Genomic DNA, 16,971 nt, shown 5'->3' on the forward strand with positions numbered 1-16,971 from the left:
TTGCTGAGCAGGGCACGGAGCGATGTGCTTGCCGAGAGGGGACTGGGCTGCACGGAGACACTTCTCAGAGTCCAGCACCAGAGCTCCGTAAGAAGGGACTAGACAAGCATCTGTTAGGGCTAACAAAAATATGCTTGGGCCTGCCTGGAGGGTGGAGAGAGGATTTGCAGCCCCTTTCTGCAGCTTTGTCTTTTGCTGTCAGGTTGTCAGCAGTTTCCTCCATTTTTCAGTCTTATTTGATCACAGATGACATCTTAACCCTGAAGTGGTCCATGCTTTGGGGCACAGAGCAGAAATCTCGTGAGCTTACCTAACAGCAGCTCTCTGAAGCACTAGTATCAAAGTGCTTTTAACGTTAAGATGGGAAGAGATGTCTCATGGAGCGTGATTGTGCTCCTTGTTGTTTGACAACGCGGCGTCTTTGTTGCACAAAACTGCGGCAGCCGATCCGGCTGTTCCTGGCTAGGGCCTCCTGGCGTGGCCGGCACCTCTCGGCTGGATCTGTGGTTCAGTACTTGCACTAAAGAATCTTGCATGGCAACAAAGAATTAATCTTTTTCAATATATTGACATGTCTGCTAGGAGAAATCTTTCCTTAGCCAACCCAGACAAGATCTGGTATCAGGGAAGTATCTCAGCTTCTGCTATTCAAACACATTTTTTTCTCTATCGCTGTTCAAAAATTCCGAGTTCATTTAAGCTCTCAGATTCAAATCAAGGATTTCTCACGTATTTTAAATTCTTTTGTGTGATCTGGGAGAAAAGCATCAACTTGTGTTTGTTCTTGATGTGCTGGATATGGCTCCCTCATGTATGTCGGTGAGCCTTTGGCACTGTGTGGAAAAGCACCCTAAGGTTAGTAAAGCTTTTATCTGCTCTATTCATTTTGTATTACAGAGAGAAATCTGAGCCCACATCTTTAGCAACTGTAAGTTTGTGGAATTCCTTTGAAGCTTGCTCTCTTAATATGCATATAATAATGAATCATGATAATTTCAGTGAAAATCTGCTAATTCTGATGTTTTCTTTTTTCATAACAATAATGATGAATTTGATCACTCCTCGGTAAGATCAAAAGCTGTCAGACGCTCCTCTTTGTTTTATCAGTATAATGAAAACACAAATAAGCTTAAAACACTTTAAATGCCCGAACATACAGTAGCTGAAAGAAACCCCAACTGTCTGAATTATACATTAGTATGGACTGTAACAACCCCAATTATCTTTGTTGGATGTATATTGCTGAGAGGGAAAGTACTAACTGATGAATACAGTAACTCCAGTAATGTTTTCTGCAGCCCTTGAAATACTCTATGTGCACTGGCATGTGTAGCAAGTAAGGGCCTTTTCCTTAAAAGCAACCAGAAATGGCAAAGGAGGGATTTTTCACATCTGATGAGGGTCGCAGAGGCTCTTGAACATCAGATTTCCTTTTCCCGTTATTTTAAAATAAGTATTCTACTGTCAAGAAGATCTGTGGGAAAACAATATGTAGTTTTTGCATTATATTTTTATGAACAGCTGACATCAGTGAAAGGTAGGTCATACTTAAGAAACTCATAAACCAAGATTGTAACAATTTTGAGCAATTTATAGGGTTTATTTAATGACTTCGGGTAATAAGGAATGAAAACTGTTCCCAAAAGGCCCCAGACAATTGGAATATTGAACTGGAAAGCAGATTAGTTAAAGTACAATTTACAATGTTGTATGGCTGTTACTTTTTATGGCACACAATTTCCTTCATGGAGAAGGAGTATGGGAAAGCGTCATCGTGCAGATACCTTGCCTGACCAAACACATCCCGGTTTGTCTGAGTCCTTTCAGGATGCTGTGGCTGTGAGACGAACAACAGCACGCTTCCACGCAAATGAAAGGAGGAGAAAGAGGTCTCTCAAGGGTAAGGTGAATGGGATTATTTGCTATACCTTTCAAACACCATAAATACGGTGGAAGCGTGGCTCTGTCTTACTGTCTCTGGAGAAGATGTCACCTTCTCCTGCGTCCTGCCTCTCGCCCATTCCGGTCCCCTTCCGATCCCGGCGGCTCTGCAGCAGGGGCACGGAGCTCGCAGTGGTGGCTGGGACTGCAGTGCCTGGCACTTCCCTGCCAGCTCCAGGTGCCTTCGCAGAGCAGGAAGGACGGCACAGTCCTACGGTTCGTGCGCTTTGCTAGGCTGACCGGCTCCCCCGGACAGTGCTGGGAACGAAGCCGACCAGCACAGCCAGGGCCCACCTCCATCGCAGTCAGTCGCTGAGCCACAGCGATGCAGTCCCAGGTGAACGCGGGCTGCCTGGGTGAGGCTCCAGCGGGGCGAGCCTCTGAGCTATGTCCTCTGCAACTCCCCTGGAAGGGCTGCCATGGCATTTTGTGATGGACACACTTGATACAGACACGCTGGACGGTGGTAGCAATAGTGAACTGAATGTGGTGAAGGAAATTAGCATGCTGACAGCTGCATGCCAAGTATCCAGCAGAAATGCATCTCTGTCAGAGAGACAAGGCAACTCTGTCACCCTTTCATCAGATGTAATTGAATGCCTACAGAGGTGGTAATTACAAATACCATCCAGACTGCACAGACTCATTTGTCTTTGTTTATCATCAGAGCAAGTATATTGATCATTACTAAAGCACTAAATATCTTTGGAGAGGAACAGGAAAATCAGATTAATAAAGCCTGACGTGCATTGTAAAAAGCACTTCTCCATGAAAGTCAAGTTTGGTAGGTACAGAAATGACAAATGAAATTACTCTTTTAGCAATCTGTTGACCTAGAAGTGTTATCCTGGGAGAAGTGGCTCCTCTGAGAAAGCCACTTTGGATTTTTATTACTCAGGTCTTTCTTCATATTTTGGAGCCATCTGAGTCGCTTTGTGTTTGACTATATGCACAGCTTTGAGGTTTAATATACTCTCTGGATTATGAACCTGATTGCTGTGGAGTTAGTGGTATAAAACTGGTGTAATGGAATTTTAATGCAAGTCCACCAAATAAAACTATAATGGGAATCAGGGTATTTAAGGAATAGATGTTACAGTACATGTATTAGGTACGACAGCGCACATCAGGAGTTACATGGACAAAGTTATTGGATGATTTCCTATTTACATTTGAGTAAACAGAATTTGAGCTTTTATGTCACAATGCTTTGAGATCTGGCTTAGCTCAAATACTTGTCAAAATTGTGCATGGTTATCAGAGGCCTAGAAGGTCCTCTCTCCCCCAAAGTTCAGAGCTATTCTCACTGGATAGCATATACACAAAAAAGTGTATGAAATGGGGACACCACCAGGGAACTTCACCAGATGCTGAAGCCATCTTTTCAGATTTGATTTGAAGCATGTTTTTTGTTTTCTTGAAAGTATGTGGGGTAGCTGTAGTGGGCTTACGTATTCCCTAACAGATTGATGTATATACTGCATGTGTGTGTATCTATATATCTATATCTGTGAGAGAGAGAGAATATATGCTAAAATATGTTACTACCCCCAGCTCCCCAAAGCAGTGAATCACTTAAACGACAAAACAAAACAAAACCAGCCCTCGTTGGCCTACCTGCTGATCGTCGTGGGCACTGCGAGCAGCCACCCTGCAGTTAGAGGAATAGCCAGAACTGACTTTCTTCCAGAGCGGGGGACCCAACTTTATACAAGGAGCTGCTTTCAGATATCTGTAATCAGAAAAAGCCTTTAATCACTTAGTTTTAGCCTCAATTTAGATTTTCATGCATGCCAACTAGTAGAACCTTGTTTTCTAAAGATACAATCTTTCCTATTTTGAAAGCTTGACAGTTCTAATGCTTTAAAATTATTGAAGCTGACATGTCTCCTCAAGAACTGTTTAATCTGTCAGATCCTTCATTCTTTTATTGTCTCTGTCATATAATGACTCAAAAAAAAAAAAAAGAAAAGAAAAACTCTCCCAATGAGTTATTTTACCTTTCTTTAACTCACCAATTTCTCTGTAGGAATTTCTCTGTAGAAACAGAAGAGCTAATTAAAAATATCCAATATCCTAAACTATGAGTTACGATGGAGTGCGGAGCAGTTTGCAGGCGGTATTGTCGGTGTGGGCTGCAGGTGAGATTTACTTGCACTGGATGCTGAGAAGGTGTCGTGCCTCGCACCGACCATCCAGCCCCATCCCGCTGTGCTGGCGCTCGCTTCGCCGCTGCGGTTGCTGCAGCTCGGCACCGGCCTGCGGGGTTGCCTCCCATGTGCGGTTCTTGGGTTTGTGCCCGACCTGCAGGCCTGTGTTCTGGAGCTGGGGGAGTTTTGGTCAAAACACGACTGGCTTTTCTTTCCAGAGAAAGAAACTGTAGAGTTTTAGTAAAATTAGTAAACCACTAAGACAATTGTCCTATAAGCACATAGTCGTTTGCACCAACACAAAGTAAGGCTAGAATGCCAGCCTTTGCGTTGAATCATAACCAACCCCGCCATCCCTTCTGGCTGCTGTAAATTGCTACAGCAGCATCAGGACAGCAGTGGGAAGATTGTAAAATTTAGTGAGATCTGCCAAGATGAAAGAAAATACATGAATGGATGATATCAGCACTATTAGTTTTCTTTTTCTCCTTAAATTAAACCAATTATTGATTGCAGTGGGAGTTTGACTGAATAATAGATGTAAAATAAGTTCAAGTAAGAACATCCGGGTTTGATTTTAACACGCTTGGGTATCAAGTTGTAGCCTACATGGTGTTTCAAATGTTTAGTCATAGCAAGACGGCTTCGCTTATTATTCTGTGGAGGGATAGCAACAGGGTATTATGCATTAACAATCCCCATTCCTAATTAAAAACAAACAAGAGATGCAAAATCACACAATCAAAAGTGTTTAATCTGTGGAGGTTTAATTTTATGATACTCCTAATCCACCACATCTGCATATATAATGGCAGGTAAATAACCCACTGTAAATGACTGATGTGAAAATATAAACAAAAGTGAATTTGATACATGAGTTGAAGTGCCTTTTGAGTTATTTTAGACATACAGTCTCCAGTTGCCTTCCTTCATTGCAAAGGCACTGGTAGAGTACAAGATTTCACTGTAGCTTTACATTGCTGTTTACAAAAATAGCTTGTCACAGTTCACATGTAGTCTGTTCAGTTAATTTTGAGTTTTCCACAGAAACTGAGGTTATGCAGACTGGGCTGTGGTAGGATGGAAACTGTGCCCGCTTTCCTGGTAGCCCTCGGGAGGGGGCTGGCAGGTGAGGAGCCCTACTGAAGGAAAGGAGAAGGGGTGCTGTGCTTCTTGTATTTTCAAGTAAGCTGTCCTCTGGATTTCGCAATGTCTAATCCAAGGCATGTTATCAAGGCTTACATTGTCCCAGGCTGCTCCCTAGTTAGTTTTCAGCTGTCTTGAGCCTTCTACTGAAGCTGCAGCTAGTGGGTATGCATCCTGTACGTACTCGAGAGACTTCCAATCAGCTTGGATGGTCTCTGAATCAGACCTATGATGAATAAGGCATCGCAGTGTTATCTGCTAGATTGTCAGTGGGTACAAATGGGTGTCGTCACTGATTTTTAGCCTCACACCACCTGGGGATAAGCCCTTGTTTGTTCTACAAGAAGCTGTATTCCACATTTACTCGTTAGAAACAACAGGAAATGTGTATTGTGGGACAAAATAAAATGGCACAAAAATTGAGAGCAGAATAAACAAAGCAGAGCTGTGTGATGAGCGTGTACTCAGCTGGGATATGCAAAATGATAAAGACATTCATGCTAGGAAGAATTCTAATTGCTAAGAGGAGCTGAGCAGAGAGTATAAATAACCAGGCTTTTCCATCTCAGACCTAATAAAATCTTCCTCCCTGCTCAGAAGGCCTGTATGCAGCGTGCTTGTTTTCACTCAGTGGCTTCCAGATTTTCTCCATTGAGAACAAAGGTCAAGAGTGAAGTTCTTTGAGCTAAGCAAGAAAGTTATGGACACTTAATGATCCAAGGTGGATTAGGGAGGGTAAACTTGGTGGCTTTAATTAGCAGTACTGGGACGTGGGCATGGAAGTCTCCTTTGTGTGCATGTCTTTTGTTTTGCTGCAGTGCCAGCACAGTGAAAGTGACGTTTAAATATTTTATGAACATGGACATTAGACAGGGGAAGTCTATTAAAACAGAAATTCACATCACTTTGTATGTCACTTAATTGTGTAATGGGAGTCTCTCTCTGTAGTGATGTGCCATTACTGAGCGAACTGTACATGCTCATTTTACGTATTGGGGCCCAGGGGCAAAGAGGATTGATTCTACTGGAAGTATATAAAATGGGATTTAGGGTAGGATCCAGGAGAAATATCCTAGAAATGACCTGCAGGATAGAAGCTGTCACAATCCAGCAACCTAAGAGTAGTCAGAATCAAAGATCTGAGTTTCTTCCTAAGTAGATTACTGCTTGCTTATTCTTTACAGTTATTAATCACGCTTACAGTAATATGACAAGGCAAAAACAGGACTCTACAACTGTAAGCAAATAGATAAGCCCCAGTACTCCCAGAGCTGAGCAGCTCACTGCAGGGTATAATCTCAAAGTGCCAGGAAGCTGTTTCTCAGCAGCTACCTCTCTGGTTTTTCACTGATACGCTGCGCGAAGCTCCTACCGGGAGAGCTGCGAGGCACTTCGGCACATTTTTCCTGCGCATATGGAGTGAGGCACTTCCCGGCCAGTGCTCATTCCCTAAAACAAACCCTTGTCGTGCCAGCAGAAACATCTGCAAGCAGACCCACCGGGTCAGTGGCGATCTCCTTAGCTCATTGAAAGTGCAAGGGCAGGGCAAGGTGCTCTCCTCCCTCCCCACTGCCGACCATACCACCGTGCAGGCAGCCTGTGCTTGACCCTGAATATTTGGTCTGGGGAGTGATCTCAGGCCTGCCTTTGCATACAGAAGATCTCTGCTGAGTATAAAGAGGCTGTTGTGTGAAGAACAGTGCAATAGCGGGCAAGAAATAAGTCATTAAGTAGCATGGAAAGCCTGCTTAGTTTTCTGCAAGGAAGTTGTGCTTGAGGTTCAGCTACAGCCTGGGGACAGCCTTCCAGTAGCCCCCTTCACCGTTTGGCCCCTAGAAACAGAAGGGGAGTGCAGGAGGGAGCATGAAAGAACTGGTGTCTCCTAGTAGGGTGGCAGTGACAGACCTGGCGCTGCTTCACTCGCTGCTGTGGGCATCCACGTGGACACAAACATGCCTGTGTCCCACCAGATGGCATGGAGCCATGGAACGGTTCGGGTTGGAAGGGACTACGAGCTAAAAGGTTGGCTGATGCTATTTGGCATTTCTGCAGTGAATGCAGGGAGACATATGGAAGTGACTGTGCTGAAAGAAGATGATGTGCTGGACCGTAACGGTCAAGCTGACTCTGCTGTTTGGATTTGTAACCCTACTGAACGTTAATTAATTGTGCAGCAGCTGTAATCTTCTGAAGACAGAAGTTGCTTGTCAGGGTCATCATCTTTACAGTGATACAGCTTGCCAGTGTTGGGTTATGTCCGTGAAGCCCTCTGAGTCGTGGTCAAACGATTGTGCTTGTGGCACTTTACAACACGTGTGGTATGAAGGGTTAATAGTCACATTAGAGCAAATCAGTCCAATCTGTCTTCATCATGCTTGATCAAGCAATTACAAATGCAGATGCCAGGTCCTCATGTTTATGAGACACAGCTGTAAGCTCTGTGGTGAACAAAGCAATTCATTTAACAATACAGATACCTCAGAAACGCAGTTACAGGTATAAGAAAAGAGCTGGACAAGAGACTTAATGGCTGCTGGATGTTCTTTCGTCTTTTTTATTTTTATTTTTTGTATTCTAACCTGAAATGCAATGTATTGCTTAAATCTGGTTCTAGAATCAGTGCATTTCCAGCTCTAACTTATGATCAGCTATATCATCAGTGTTGCACCTGCAGCCCACCTGCACCACCAGCCTACTCAGAAGAATGGTGTTAAGGTTGCGAGCAGAGGTAGATCGAGGTGTCTGTTGCGCAGCATCCAGTTACACCTCTGATGTGCTGTGTACATCATATGGTGAGTTTTCATTTCTAGGCTTTTCTGGGCTATTCATCCTTACGGTCATTTGCAGTGCAGCCTCATGTTACTCCACCACCTCGACTTTCAGCAGCTGTACTATTGCCTAATTCCTATTTGTGCTTTAGCTTCCCAAGACATCTTACTCATCATAGCTCCTAATTTTTTTTTCTTTTTCTTTCCTTTTCACCCTAACTTCGTGTTTTCATCCCGCTGTAGGGCAGGTGGTTCCTGCTATTCCAACTATTTAGCTTTGAGCTCCAGACTGAGAGCAATTCACACCGAGCAAATCACTCCTAGTTGTCCCTCCTTGCCACCTAGCACCAAGCTTCTGATTTTGCTCTTGATCCTTATTTTGGAAAGACTTAAGTGACATGAAGATCATACATCCCATACTGAAGGAAGAACCTGAATTTACATCACGATACCGATCTGTGTTTGGTTATCCTGATTGCTGCTATTGAGTGCATTTATTTGCATTGAACAGTGCAGTCAAAAGAAAATAAAACTGTTAGAGTTATGTTGTTACTCTACTTAATGCAAGTTGTCACACTCCGTAGGAGTACCGAAGGGAAGGAAGTCTGTATGACGGGGTTATTGCTTTGCCATGGGCTGGCTGACCCCGGCCCCGTCACACTGCACACTCAGTCGTACCGCCTGCCCTAACCAGCTATCAGTTCAAGAAGGATAAGAGCAGCAGTGATAAAATGCACTTGTAAAAGTCAGAGAAAGTTATGTGCCTAAGTGACAGAGGCAGGGTGAGCAAACCCCATCAAAAGGAGTAGAGACCAGGAGGTTTGGCGCTAGATTAAAACAAACAAGCAAGCAAACAAAAAAACAATCCAAAAACCAACCAAAAATCAGATCTGCAATTTGTTATTTACAGTTCAGCACTGTGAAATCAATTACTGAGATGGAATTTAATTACGACAGGTTAACACTTAATCTAAGGCTCTAAACCCATAACACGTAATTTGAGTTTACTAATCATTGTAATGCTAATGGCTATTTGACATCTGTTCAGTAAAATCGGGCAATCCATTTCGATGCCAATTTACTCAGTAACTCCCCCCCGCCCACCCCCCCAGTTGACTAAGAACGGTGCTCTCATGGTGAAAAATTGGACAATAGTGATGGAGAATACTGCTCCTTGTCTAATTCTTGTTGCTGTTAATGTTTCAGATAAATCTGGCCTGGGATACAGTTAACCTATTTACACAGTCATATTCAGTAATTTTTCGTAGCAGAGTCGAGTGCTTCTCCCAGCTGCCTTGTTGACCTGGTGGGTGACTTCAGGCAAGTTTTTTTGCTTTTAAGTTATTCAGTAAAGACTTTCAGCTTTGAATCTAGTTGTGTCCTTGTTCTTTATGTAATATTAACTGTGTGAAGGACCTCCCAGATCAAGTTTGATTTCGAGAACTGTTTGCTGTCCGCCTCATTGTTATTCTGCTTGTGTTTCCCATCACCCCGAGGTAGCTGCGCTTTAATAGGAGCAGCAGTGAGGAAGAACGTGGGAAGTCGAAGTCTGGCAATGCCACGGCTGGGAGAGCCGAGGGAACAGGCTGTCATCCAAAGGGCACGCTGCTGGAAGGGCGTTACCACCCTCTCTGCACTGTTGCGTTGTGCAAGCCGCGCGGCCTGGAGTGTGCCTGCTCCTCGCGGGGCAGCCCCTCTGGGGGCTTGCCTTGGGCGTCTGGGGCCTCTCGGGTCACCGTGGTGTGCCTCACCGGAGCTCGCGGCCAGAGCCTTTGGACTTAAGTGATTATTCCTGCTCCAGCATGTGTTCGTGTCCAAAACCGGTTGCATCTCACTTGTGAAACAAAATGAGCAGCTGTTTTTTTTTTTATCATTTCTTAAAACTTGGTTCTGTGGATTTTAACAGCGCTTTTATTGAACTAGTTCTTTCTTACTGAATTGTTCTTTTCTGAGAGCTAAGAATGCTTACTGCGTTTCTACCTAAGTCTTCTAAAATATTTGGTATTGAGCACTTACAAATTGAGCTCGAGCACTTACAGGCATTCTCCTTTCTTCCTCTTGGGACACTACTGAAGAGAAACCCAAACATGGTCCTCAAGAAAAGATCCTTGTCTGTGTGTTTAAGCTAGTTATTTCTGAATCAAGCGGCGTGTAAACCTTATGTGTAAAGAAAATCATGAACTCAGCTTGTGCCCATTTTTTATTTAAAATGAGAAGGAAAGCATTACAAGAGATTTGTACGATGACAGCTGACTTTCAGAGATTTAAAGAAGTGACTGCATTTGTTTACTAGTATATTGATTCTAAGATGAAAATCTGCACGTGGCTTGTGGAGGTAGAACTCTGATGCAAAAATCATTAATTTCCCCTGTGCCAGACGGTGAGGTTTGGGCATCAGACTGCTGTTCCCTGGCGAGACTGAGCCACACTGTGAGTTCCTGTGGGTGCCGCACCCAGTGTCGTCAGCTTCTGCAGCATGAGAGGAGCCACGTGTGTTTTAACCTCATTCTTGGGTTTTGCCAAAGCTGTAGGGTTAGTAAAGGCTGTACGTGACTCAAAAATCTCTTGCATCAATGACATTTCCATGAAAAGTAAATGTCAGAAACACCGATAAAATATCTGTGCACGAGTATCGATTTTTCCAGACTCTTTTGATGGATCTTCAACAGGCCAACTCACAAAGCCGGACCTTTGGGAGAGAGTGGACTAGGTTGTTGCTCAACATTATCCAAAGTTGCTTTTATTTTTGACTTGCTTTTTTAGGTGACTTCAAAGCCAGAGAGATTTCATTGTGTTTTCCCAGTACTAATATGATTTAAAACGTGTGAGAGTGGCTATTCATTTAAATGTAAGAATAATTAAATGCCTTTAAGGAAGGTAGAAAGATAGCAGGGCCTAGATTTGGGAAGCATTTGCCTACTTTTGTGTGTAAGGATTCTTCATAATCTTAATAATGTTTTCTTTGTTCAGTGAAATCCCATTTCATTAGCAGCACAGTCTTCAAAGATGTTCTTGTAGGAATTTCAGCAGAGCTGCCTCTCTAGATGAACCACATGTAGAGCTTGGTGTTAGTTTTTGCTGCCATGAATGTCTGATGGGCACTCAGTACTTTTTTCTTCTTCCTTTTCAAGTATCTTGCTCTGCACAAGGATCCAAATTATTGCGGTAGAGTCACAGATTACAAAAACAAAGTCTTCATTTATAAAAATAATGGTTATTTGTAAATTTAATTCTAAGTGTGATTTAGCTCTACCACTCCGCGGAGCCATAGGAAACAAGCTGACAAGCCTTACTGAGGGTGACCATGTGAATATTGGTCCCCTTTCCTGGTCCCAGGGTAACTTGCTGTTTTCTGACCCAACAGAGTTTCCTTGTATTCACGTTAACGGAACCACCGGTGTCAGCAGTGATGTTTGTGTGAGTGGGGACTTAGAACTGGGTATCTTCCTAGCTCCAGAACATTTTTATACTGCAGTTTCAGAACGGGCATTTGTAATGACACCATAACAGAAGGTAGTATGTGAAAAGGGTTCAACTGCTGTGTTCCGGATAGAGAATTTATTTTGTAATGCATTCAGAAAACACTCCAAGGGTAGAGGACCAAGTTGTATTTGATTTTCTCATTCTCTGTAATAATCATTGTTGTTGTCTTGCAAAGCTCCAGCTTTGAAGTGCACTGCATAAAAATTCTGCAATACCAGCAACTGTTTCTCTTTAGTTATTTTCCAAGTGATTTGATTTCCTCAATAGCATTAACTATATGGAGGTCTAACAAGTTGTAATTAATGTATTCAGACATTTTCTTTTGTGAAAGACTAGAATGTGAGTGACAGCAAGAAGGGAAAAAAGCAGAGTAAAATGGGATGCTTGAGAAGATTATCATAACATAAAAACTGACAACTTTTGGGCTCCCGAATAACATACTGTATTACACTGAAAAGCAAGGAAAAAGCTATTTCTTATTAAGACAAATGTGGCTTTGAGATTTTTTGAGGAGGGGAAAGGTTTTCAAAAGCCTTTTTAATGTTAGAAATATTTGAATATTAAAGTTCACATGGAGTTTGTCACATGCGCCCAGTGTATGTAAAGCAGAATGAGCGTGTGCGTGATAGGAAGCCTGAGCAGTTATCGGCTCTTCAGTTCCTCGTTCGGCACTTTGTTCAAGCCGTGTTTGTCAGGTCTGGTCTTTCAGGGCATCGCTTCCATATTTTCTGAATCACAGATTCATAGGATATTCCGAGTTGGAAGGGACCCACAAGGATCATCGCGTCCAACTCTGGCTCCACGCAGCACCAAAAAATCAAACCGTATGTCTGAGAGCGTTGTCCAAACGCCAGCCAGGTCTGGATCTGACCAAGATCTTGGAAATCCGAGAGCATAATTAGAGAAGAGTCCTGTGTCCTTGAACTGCTGGTTTGAAATCAGAGTGGGAAACATATCGGCAGTTTTGCTTTTGTGAATTAAGAGCTTGTCAGGAGGCGAAACAATTCGGGGAAAGCAGCAGGAAAGCCTCACCTCGCAGCTACCCAGGAGGGACACGCTCCCCAGACACACGGAGGACTCCAGCCCTGGTCTGTCAGCCCGGCAGCTGCCAGCACCAAATTCAGAGAGAGGGGCTCAGGTAAAGGGGTTCCGCTTCCAGCTTTGGGGCAGAGAGTTCAGATTATTTTTACATGGCTTGAAGTTGCTTGTTTGGTCCTAGAATAGTAAAAGAAATAAAAAACAAAGCTTCTGCTACTTGGCTTTTATCTTTTAGGAGGGGTTGTGAAAGAAACTATCCCAGTCCTTACTCATTGCCTGCCTAGGTGTGCAGTTAGCTCCGTGGAGAGGAAGGTGAGCTGAGCAATGTGAACCTGAGTCTGGTCTGGATGCTGTGGGAGAGCGCTGCTGCTGGGTGAGCCCGGGAAAGGCCGGTGCCAGCAGGCCTTCCTCCGCCAGGGAAGTGCAGGATGCTCTGGGCCCCCCCCAGACCCCCACCCGGCTCCGTGCCAGCACTGTGGGATCGTGTTCCTCCTGGAGGGGGGTGCTAGGTGACCAGCGAGCTGAGCCAGCCGCCTGTCCCTGCACGGGGATCCCGTCCCCACAAGGTCACCTGCACGCTTGCCCCTTCATGTGTATTTCCGAGCCAATAAAATTCCCGTTTGCTCTGGTGCATTTTGTAATCCACAGCTTTCAGGCCAGAGATTGATTATCTGTATTCCTAGATAAAATCGAAGCACAGTACTTAAAACAGATTTCTACTCAATTATTTCCCCCAGACAGCTTAAATGGTGCTTTGAAACCCGAGATTAGCTCAGCAGTGGCTGAAAGACATGTATCTGCTTTTCTTTTTGGCCTTGCTAAATTTCTTTTTTAAGGCATTTTAGTGCAGGTTCTTTGATGTCCATGAAGCAGAAGGCTGATACTTGAAGACTCAGACTGTGCACGGTATCTGACCCGAGGAACCTGAGGTCAGGCACGAGCAGCTCCTGAGATCGGAACCCGGCCATCAGCGTGCACGGGGCGGTGGGAGCCGCTGGGCCGGAGCCGGGGCTGGTGTAAGCTAATAGCTTCGTTTTCCAGGGAGGTCAGCCAGTTCCCAACGAACTTCATCAGCTGTTTAATAACAGTTTGCACGTGCTGCAGCAATGAGGATGAACTTGTGTTTTCTGGCACACTGGAACTGCCTTCTCTCCATTTCACTTATGCAAGAACCAAAGCAAATACATTTTATTTGAGCTTTTCTCATTTTTTTTTTCCTCAGCTGTTGAGCATCTGTAGGTTTCTTTGTTTTCCGAGTAACCACTTGGTTTGGTTTTGTGAACTCAGCAGATCCCGATGCCTTGCAGCAGGTCACCGGGAGGAGTAAGCTCCAGCACGGCGGTGTCGGTGCTCTTGTTCCCTGCTGCTGCCATCTCTTGTGCACCCCTGGTGTTAAACCAACACAGAGAGAAACCGAAGCAGCGTCGTTTTATTGCCGCTTGTCTCTGTGTGACGCTCCAAACAGCCCGGCTAATGACTATTCCTGACTTTGCTTATGTCTGTCTCATTTTCCAGAGGCTTCTGTGCACTTGCCATAGGAACTGCATGCTGTAGACCTAAAGCACAGTGCTGTAAGGGGTTACCCGTCCTATCTCAACAGGATCCTACCAGGCTATGCATGGCCAAAATGCATTTGCTGGCTAGCAAATCAAGTTCTTGATAAAAAAAAAACTGCAATCCTAAAACATGTTGGCTGAAAAGGAAACCGTGACTTTGATCCAGAAATGCAGAGCTCCTGGTGGGAGCTGTACCTCTGCAGACACCTCACGTTGGACCAGGACCACACCTCTGAAGTGAGAGCCCCGGTGTGCAGTGCCCCACGCGGTCCGTGTGCCCCGGCTGGCACCGTCCCGTGGAGCGAGGCAGGACCCTGCTCCAGCCGCCCCTGCTGCTACGGCTGTAGGACGAGACGGGAGCAGGGACCAGAGCAAAGCCACCAGGTGCCAAGCGCTGTCAGCCTGTAAGAGGCTCAGCACCGGCAGTTTTGCTCTCCAGATTTAGTCCCAGGCTTGCCAGGTTTCCAAATGTAGGCAGAGCCTCAGGGGATGGGATAGAGCCTCCCTTGCTGCAGCTTAGTTGAGAACACATTTTTTTTTTTTTTTTTTTTTTAATTTTTTGGGTCTGGTAGTAGAAATCAGTTCTAGCAGGATGGACTGTTGCCATTTTTCAAGGAGCTACAATTCAGCTATTTAAATGGGTAGACATGAAATTCCTGAGGATGCCAGGGAGGAAGAATGAAGTCAAAGGAGGATGATAGAGATGAGAAATTCAGTAGGACATTTTGTTAGTGTTTGTTCTAATACTTGGGACTGGATAACATTTTTGTACAGAATGTTTTCAACTGAAATAATTTAATCCCAGCAAGATTTGAAAAATATGCATTCATTTTGAGTTATACAGCAGATGGAGGCTTTAAAATATATTATTTTTCTTGGATTTCTTGACATCTTGTTTAGAAAATTTTAATTGTCATTTTTTTCTGAAAACTTTCTATATTACATTGATAGGTCTAAGTTTTAACATTGCCAAGAGATAAAAATATATATTTAATCCAAAACTGATATTTCAACTTTTTTATGCATGAGTATGTTAGCATTTATTTTAGTTTGTTTTGTTTTGGTTTTTTCCCCACTTCTCCAAATGATTGGTGATTCTGAAATACCACTTCTTTGCACTTTTTTACTTGAAGCCAGTGCAACATGGGTGAGTTCTTCAGTTCTCTGAAGACAGTTTCACAATCCAGAAAATTGAGATGCTGGCCAGGGAAGAAGACATCCTCGATCTGTTTCTTACTGATACTGAAGTGCAAATTGGAACTGTGACAACAAAGTCCAGTATCAGTTACAAAAAATTGCAGTTGTGTATAGTAAGGGATGGGTTCATAGCTCACAAATAGACCGCAGGTTGTATATTAGAAAAATAATTGAAAAAGAAATCTACAGCCAGATCCCACAGTTCTAGTCAGTTACATACAGTTATACTGCAATTTCAGTGAAGTTATTCTAGCTATTCTGATTTACAAGTACAAGTGAGATTAGAAGACTGAAAATGGGTATGATAGAATCAGAAGAGCTGCTAAAATATGTGAGTTATGAAGGAGACCAAAATATCCTGAAAGACATTACAATACAGGATGATTACATGTCTCCTTTGGTGATTTTTTTCATATTGAATTTTGGACCATTTTCTTTTTTCCTTGGAGTGCCGTAGTACAGGTTAAAGTGGAATAGCTGCATAATTTTGCAATCTCATGCTAAAGCAGCTGCATCTGTAACTCATTTAATGGAAGTTTTTACACTTTTATTTTTTTTCCTTTTACAGTATCATATTTCAAACTCAATAAAGATAAACTTCAAATAATATCTGTATATCATGGAAGATTCAAACCGCTGCAACTGAACCCATATTCCCTAAAGTGCTTTTTATGAGCAGTGTTGTTTTAATCTGCTGGTAGAAGTAAAAGCAAACATTTGCCAGTGTTTATATTTGCACCCTTGGGACAGATGATGGAGGAGCTATTTGCTCCAGTCTTTAATCAATTGTGGGTAAACAGCACCAGTATACGTTGGTCGTCCATATTTTCTAATTGGTGCTTTTAGCTGTGAAGTCTCCTATCATTCACCAAGGAGATTTACAACTGAGGGAGTGAGGGGAGGGACAAACACTTACCAGTTGTTCCTCTGATGGATCTGATTCAGCAGTGAGTATGGCAAAAGGGGAGCGTGAGATACAGCTTATTTGCAGATCAGAATGCAAAACATGGAAGATTTCGCTTGCTTCATTTGGTGAACTGTTCCGCAAATCTATACCTGCACTAACACCAGAGATGCATAAGCAATGCTAATGCTTGACTTAGCCCAAGCAAACCTATTTATTTTATGCAAGGTAAGTTCTTTGAACTGAGTCAGTCTGCCTCATTCTTATGAGGAAGGGTTTGTAGGGTCCAGAGAGTTTAATCAATTTGTTTTTCGCACTTTCTGCAATGGGTGAAGTGAGGGGTTTGTGCCAGCGTGTACAGAGAGCACTTAGTGTGAGTTAGAAGATGAATCTTATTGTAGCAATGCATCCAAAGTTATGCAGGACATTGCAAACTACTGAGCAGAGAAGAAGCACGTGAAGAAGAGTGACGATGAAAATGGCTTGTGCTTTTTTTATTTATCTCGTTTGGCTTCACTTGGATTCTCCCACAAAGCTCTGTAAACCTCAGTTAGACTGAAGCAAAGTCCTGTGTTCATGTGTGTAAGTAAATTTGAAGGAAGATGCCCAGGGAAAGTGTTAACACTTCCTAAAAAGCAGGAGTTTACCAACAGTTCTGTTGTTTGTTCCCTTTGCTCATCCTGACGCTAACCCCGGGAGCTGCAGAGCGAGCTGACACAGGTGGCAGCTTTGTCCCTGCTCAGGTCGTTTGCCAGGCATGGTGTGGAGCTGGGCATTTGCTGCCAGTG

The 16,971-nt window shown here is 43.5% G+C and overlaps 1 long non-coding RNA gene across 1 annotated transcript in view; it reads left to right on the forward strand.

The window, feature by feature from the left end:
* LOC106036781 (uncharacterized) overlaps nt 1-2,363 on the forward strand; it is a 55,583-nt gene extending 53,220 nt beyond the window's left edge. Inside the window, exon 3 of the long non-coding RNA XR_001207650.3 lies at nt 1,828-2,363. This is a non-coding gene — a long non-coding RNA (uncharacterized lncRNA). The remainder of the gene's footprint in view (nt 1-1,827) is intronic.
* The last annotated feature ends 14,608 nt before the right edge of the window (nt 2,364-16,971 follow it).

The sequence above is a fragment of the Anser cygnoides genome, chromosome 10, assembly GCF_040182565.1.
Source record: "Anser cygnoides isolate HZ-2024a breed goose chromosome 10, Taihu_goose_T2T_genome, whole genome shotgun sequence".
Taxonomy (NCBI): domain Eukaryota; kingdom Metazoa; phylum Chordata; class Aves; order Anseriformes; family Anatidae; genus Anser; species Anser cygnoides.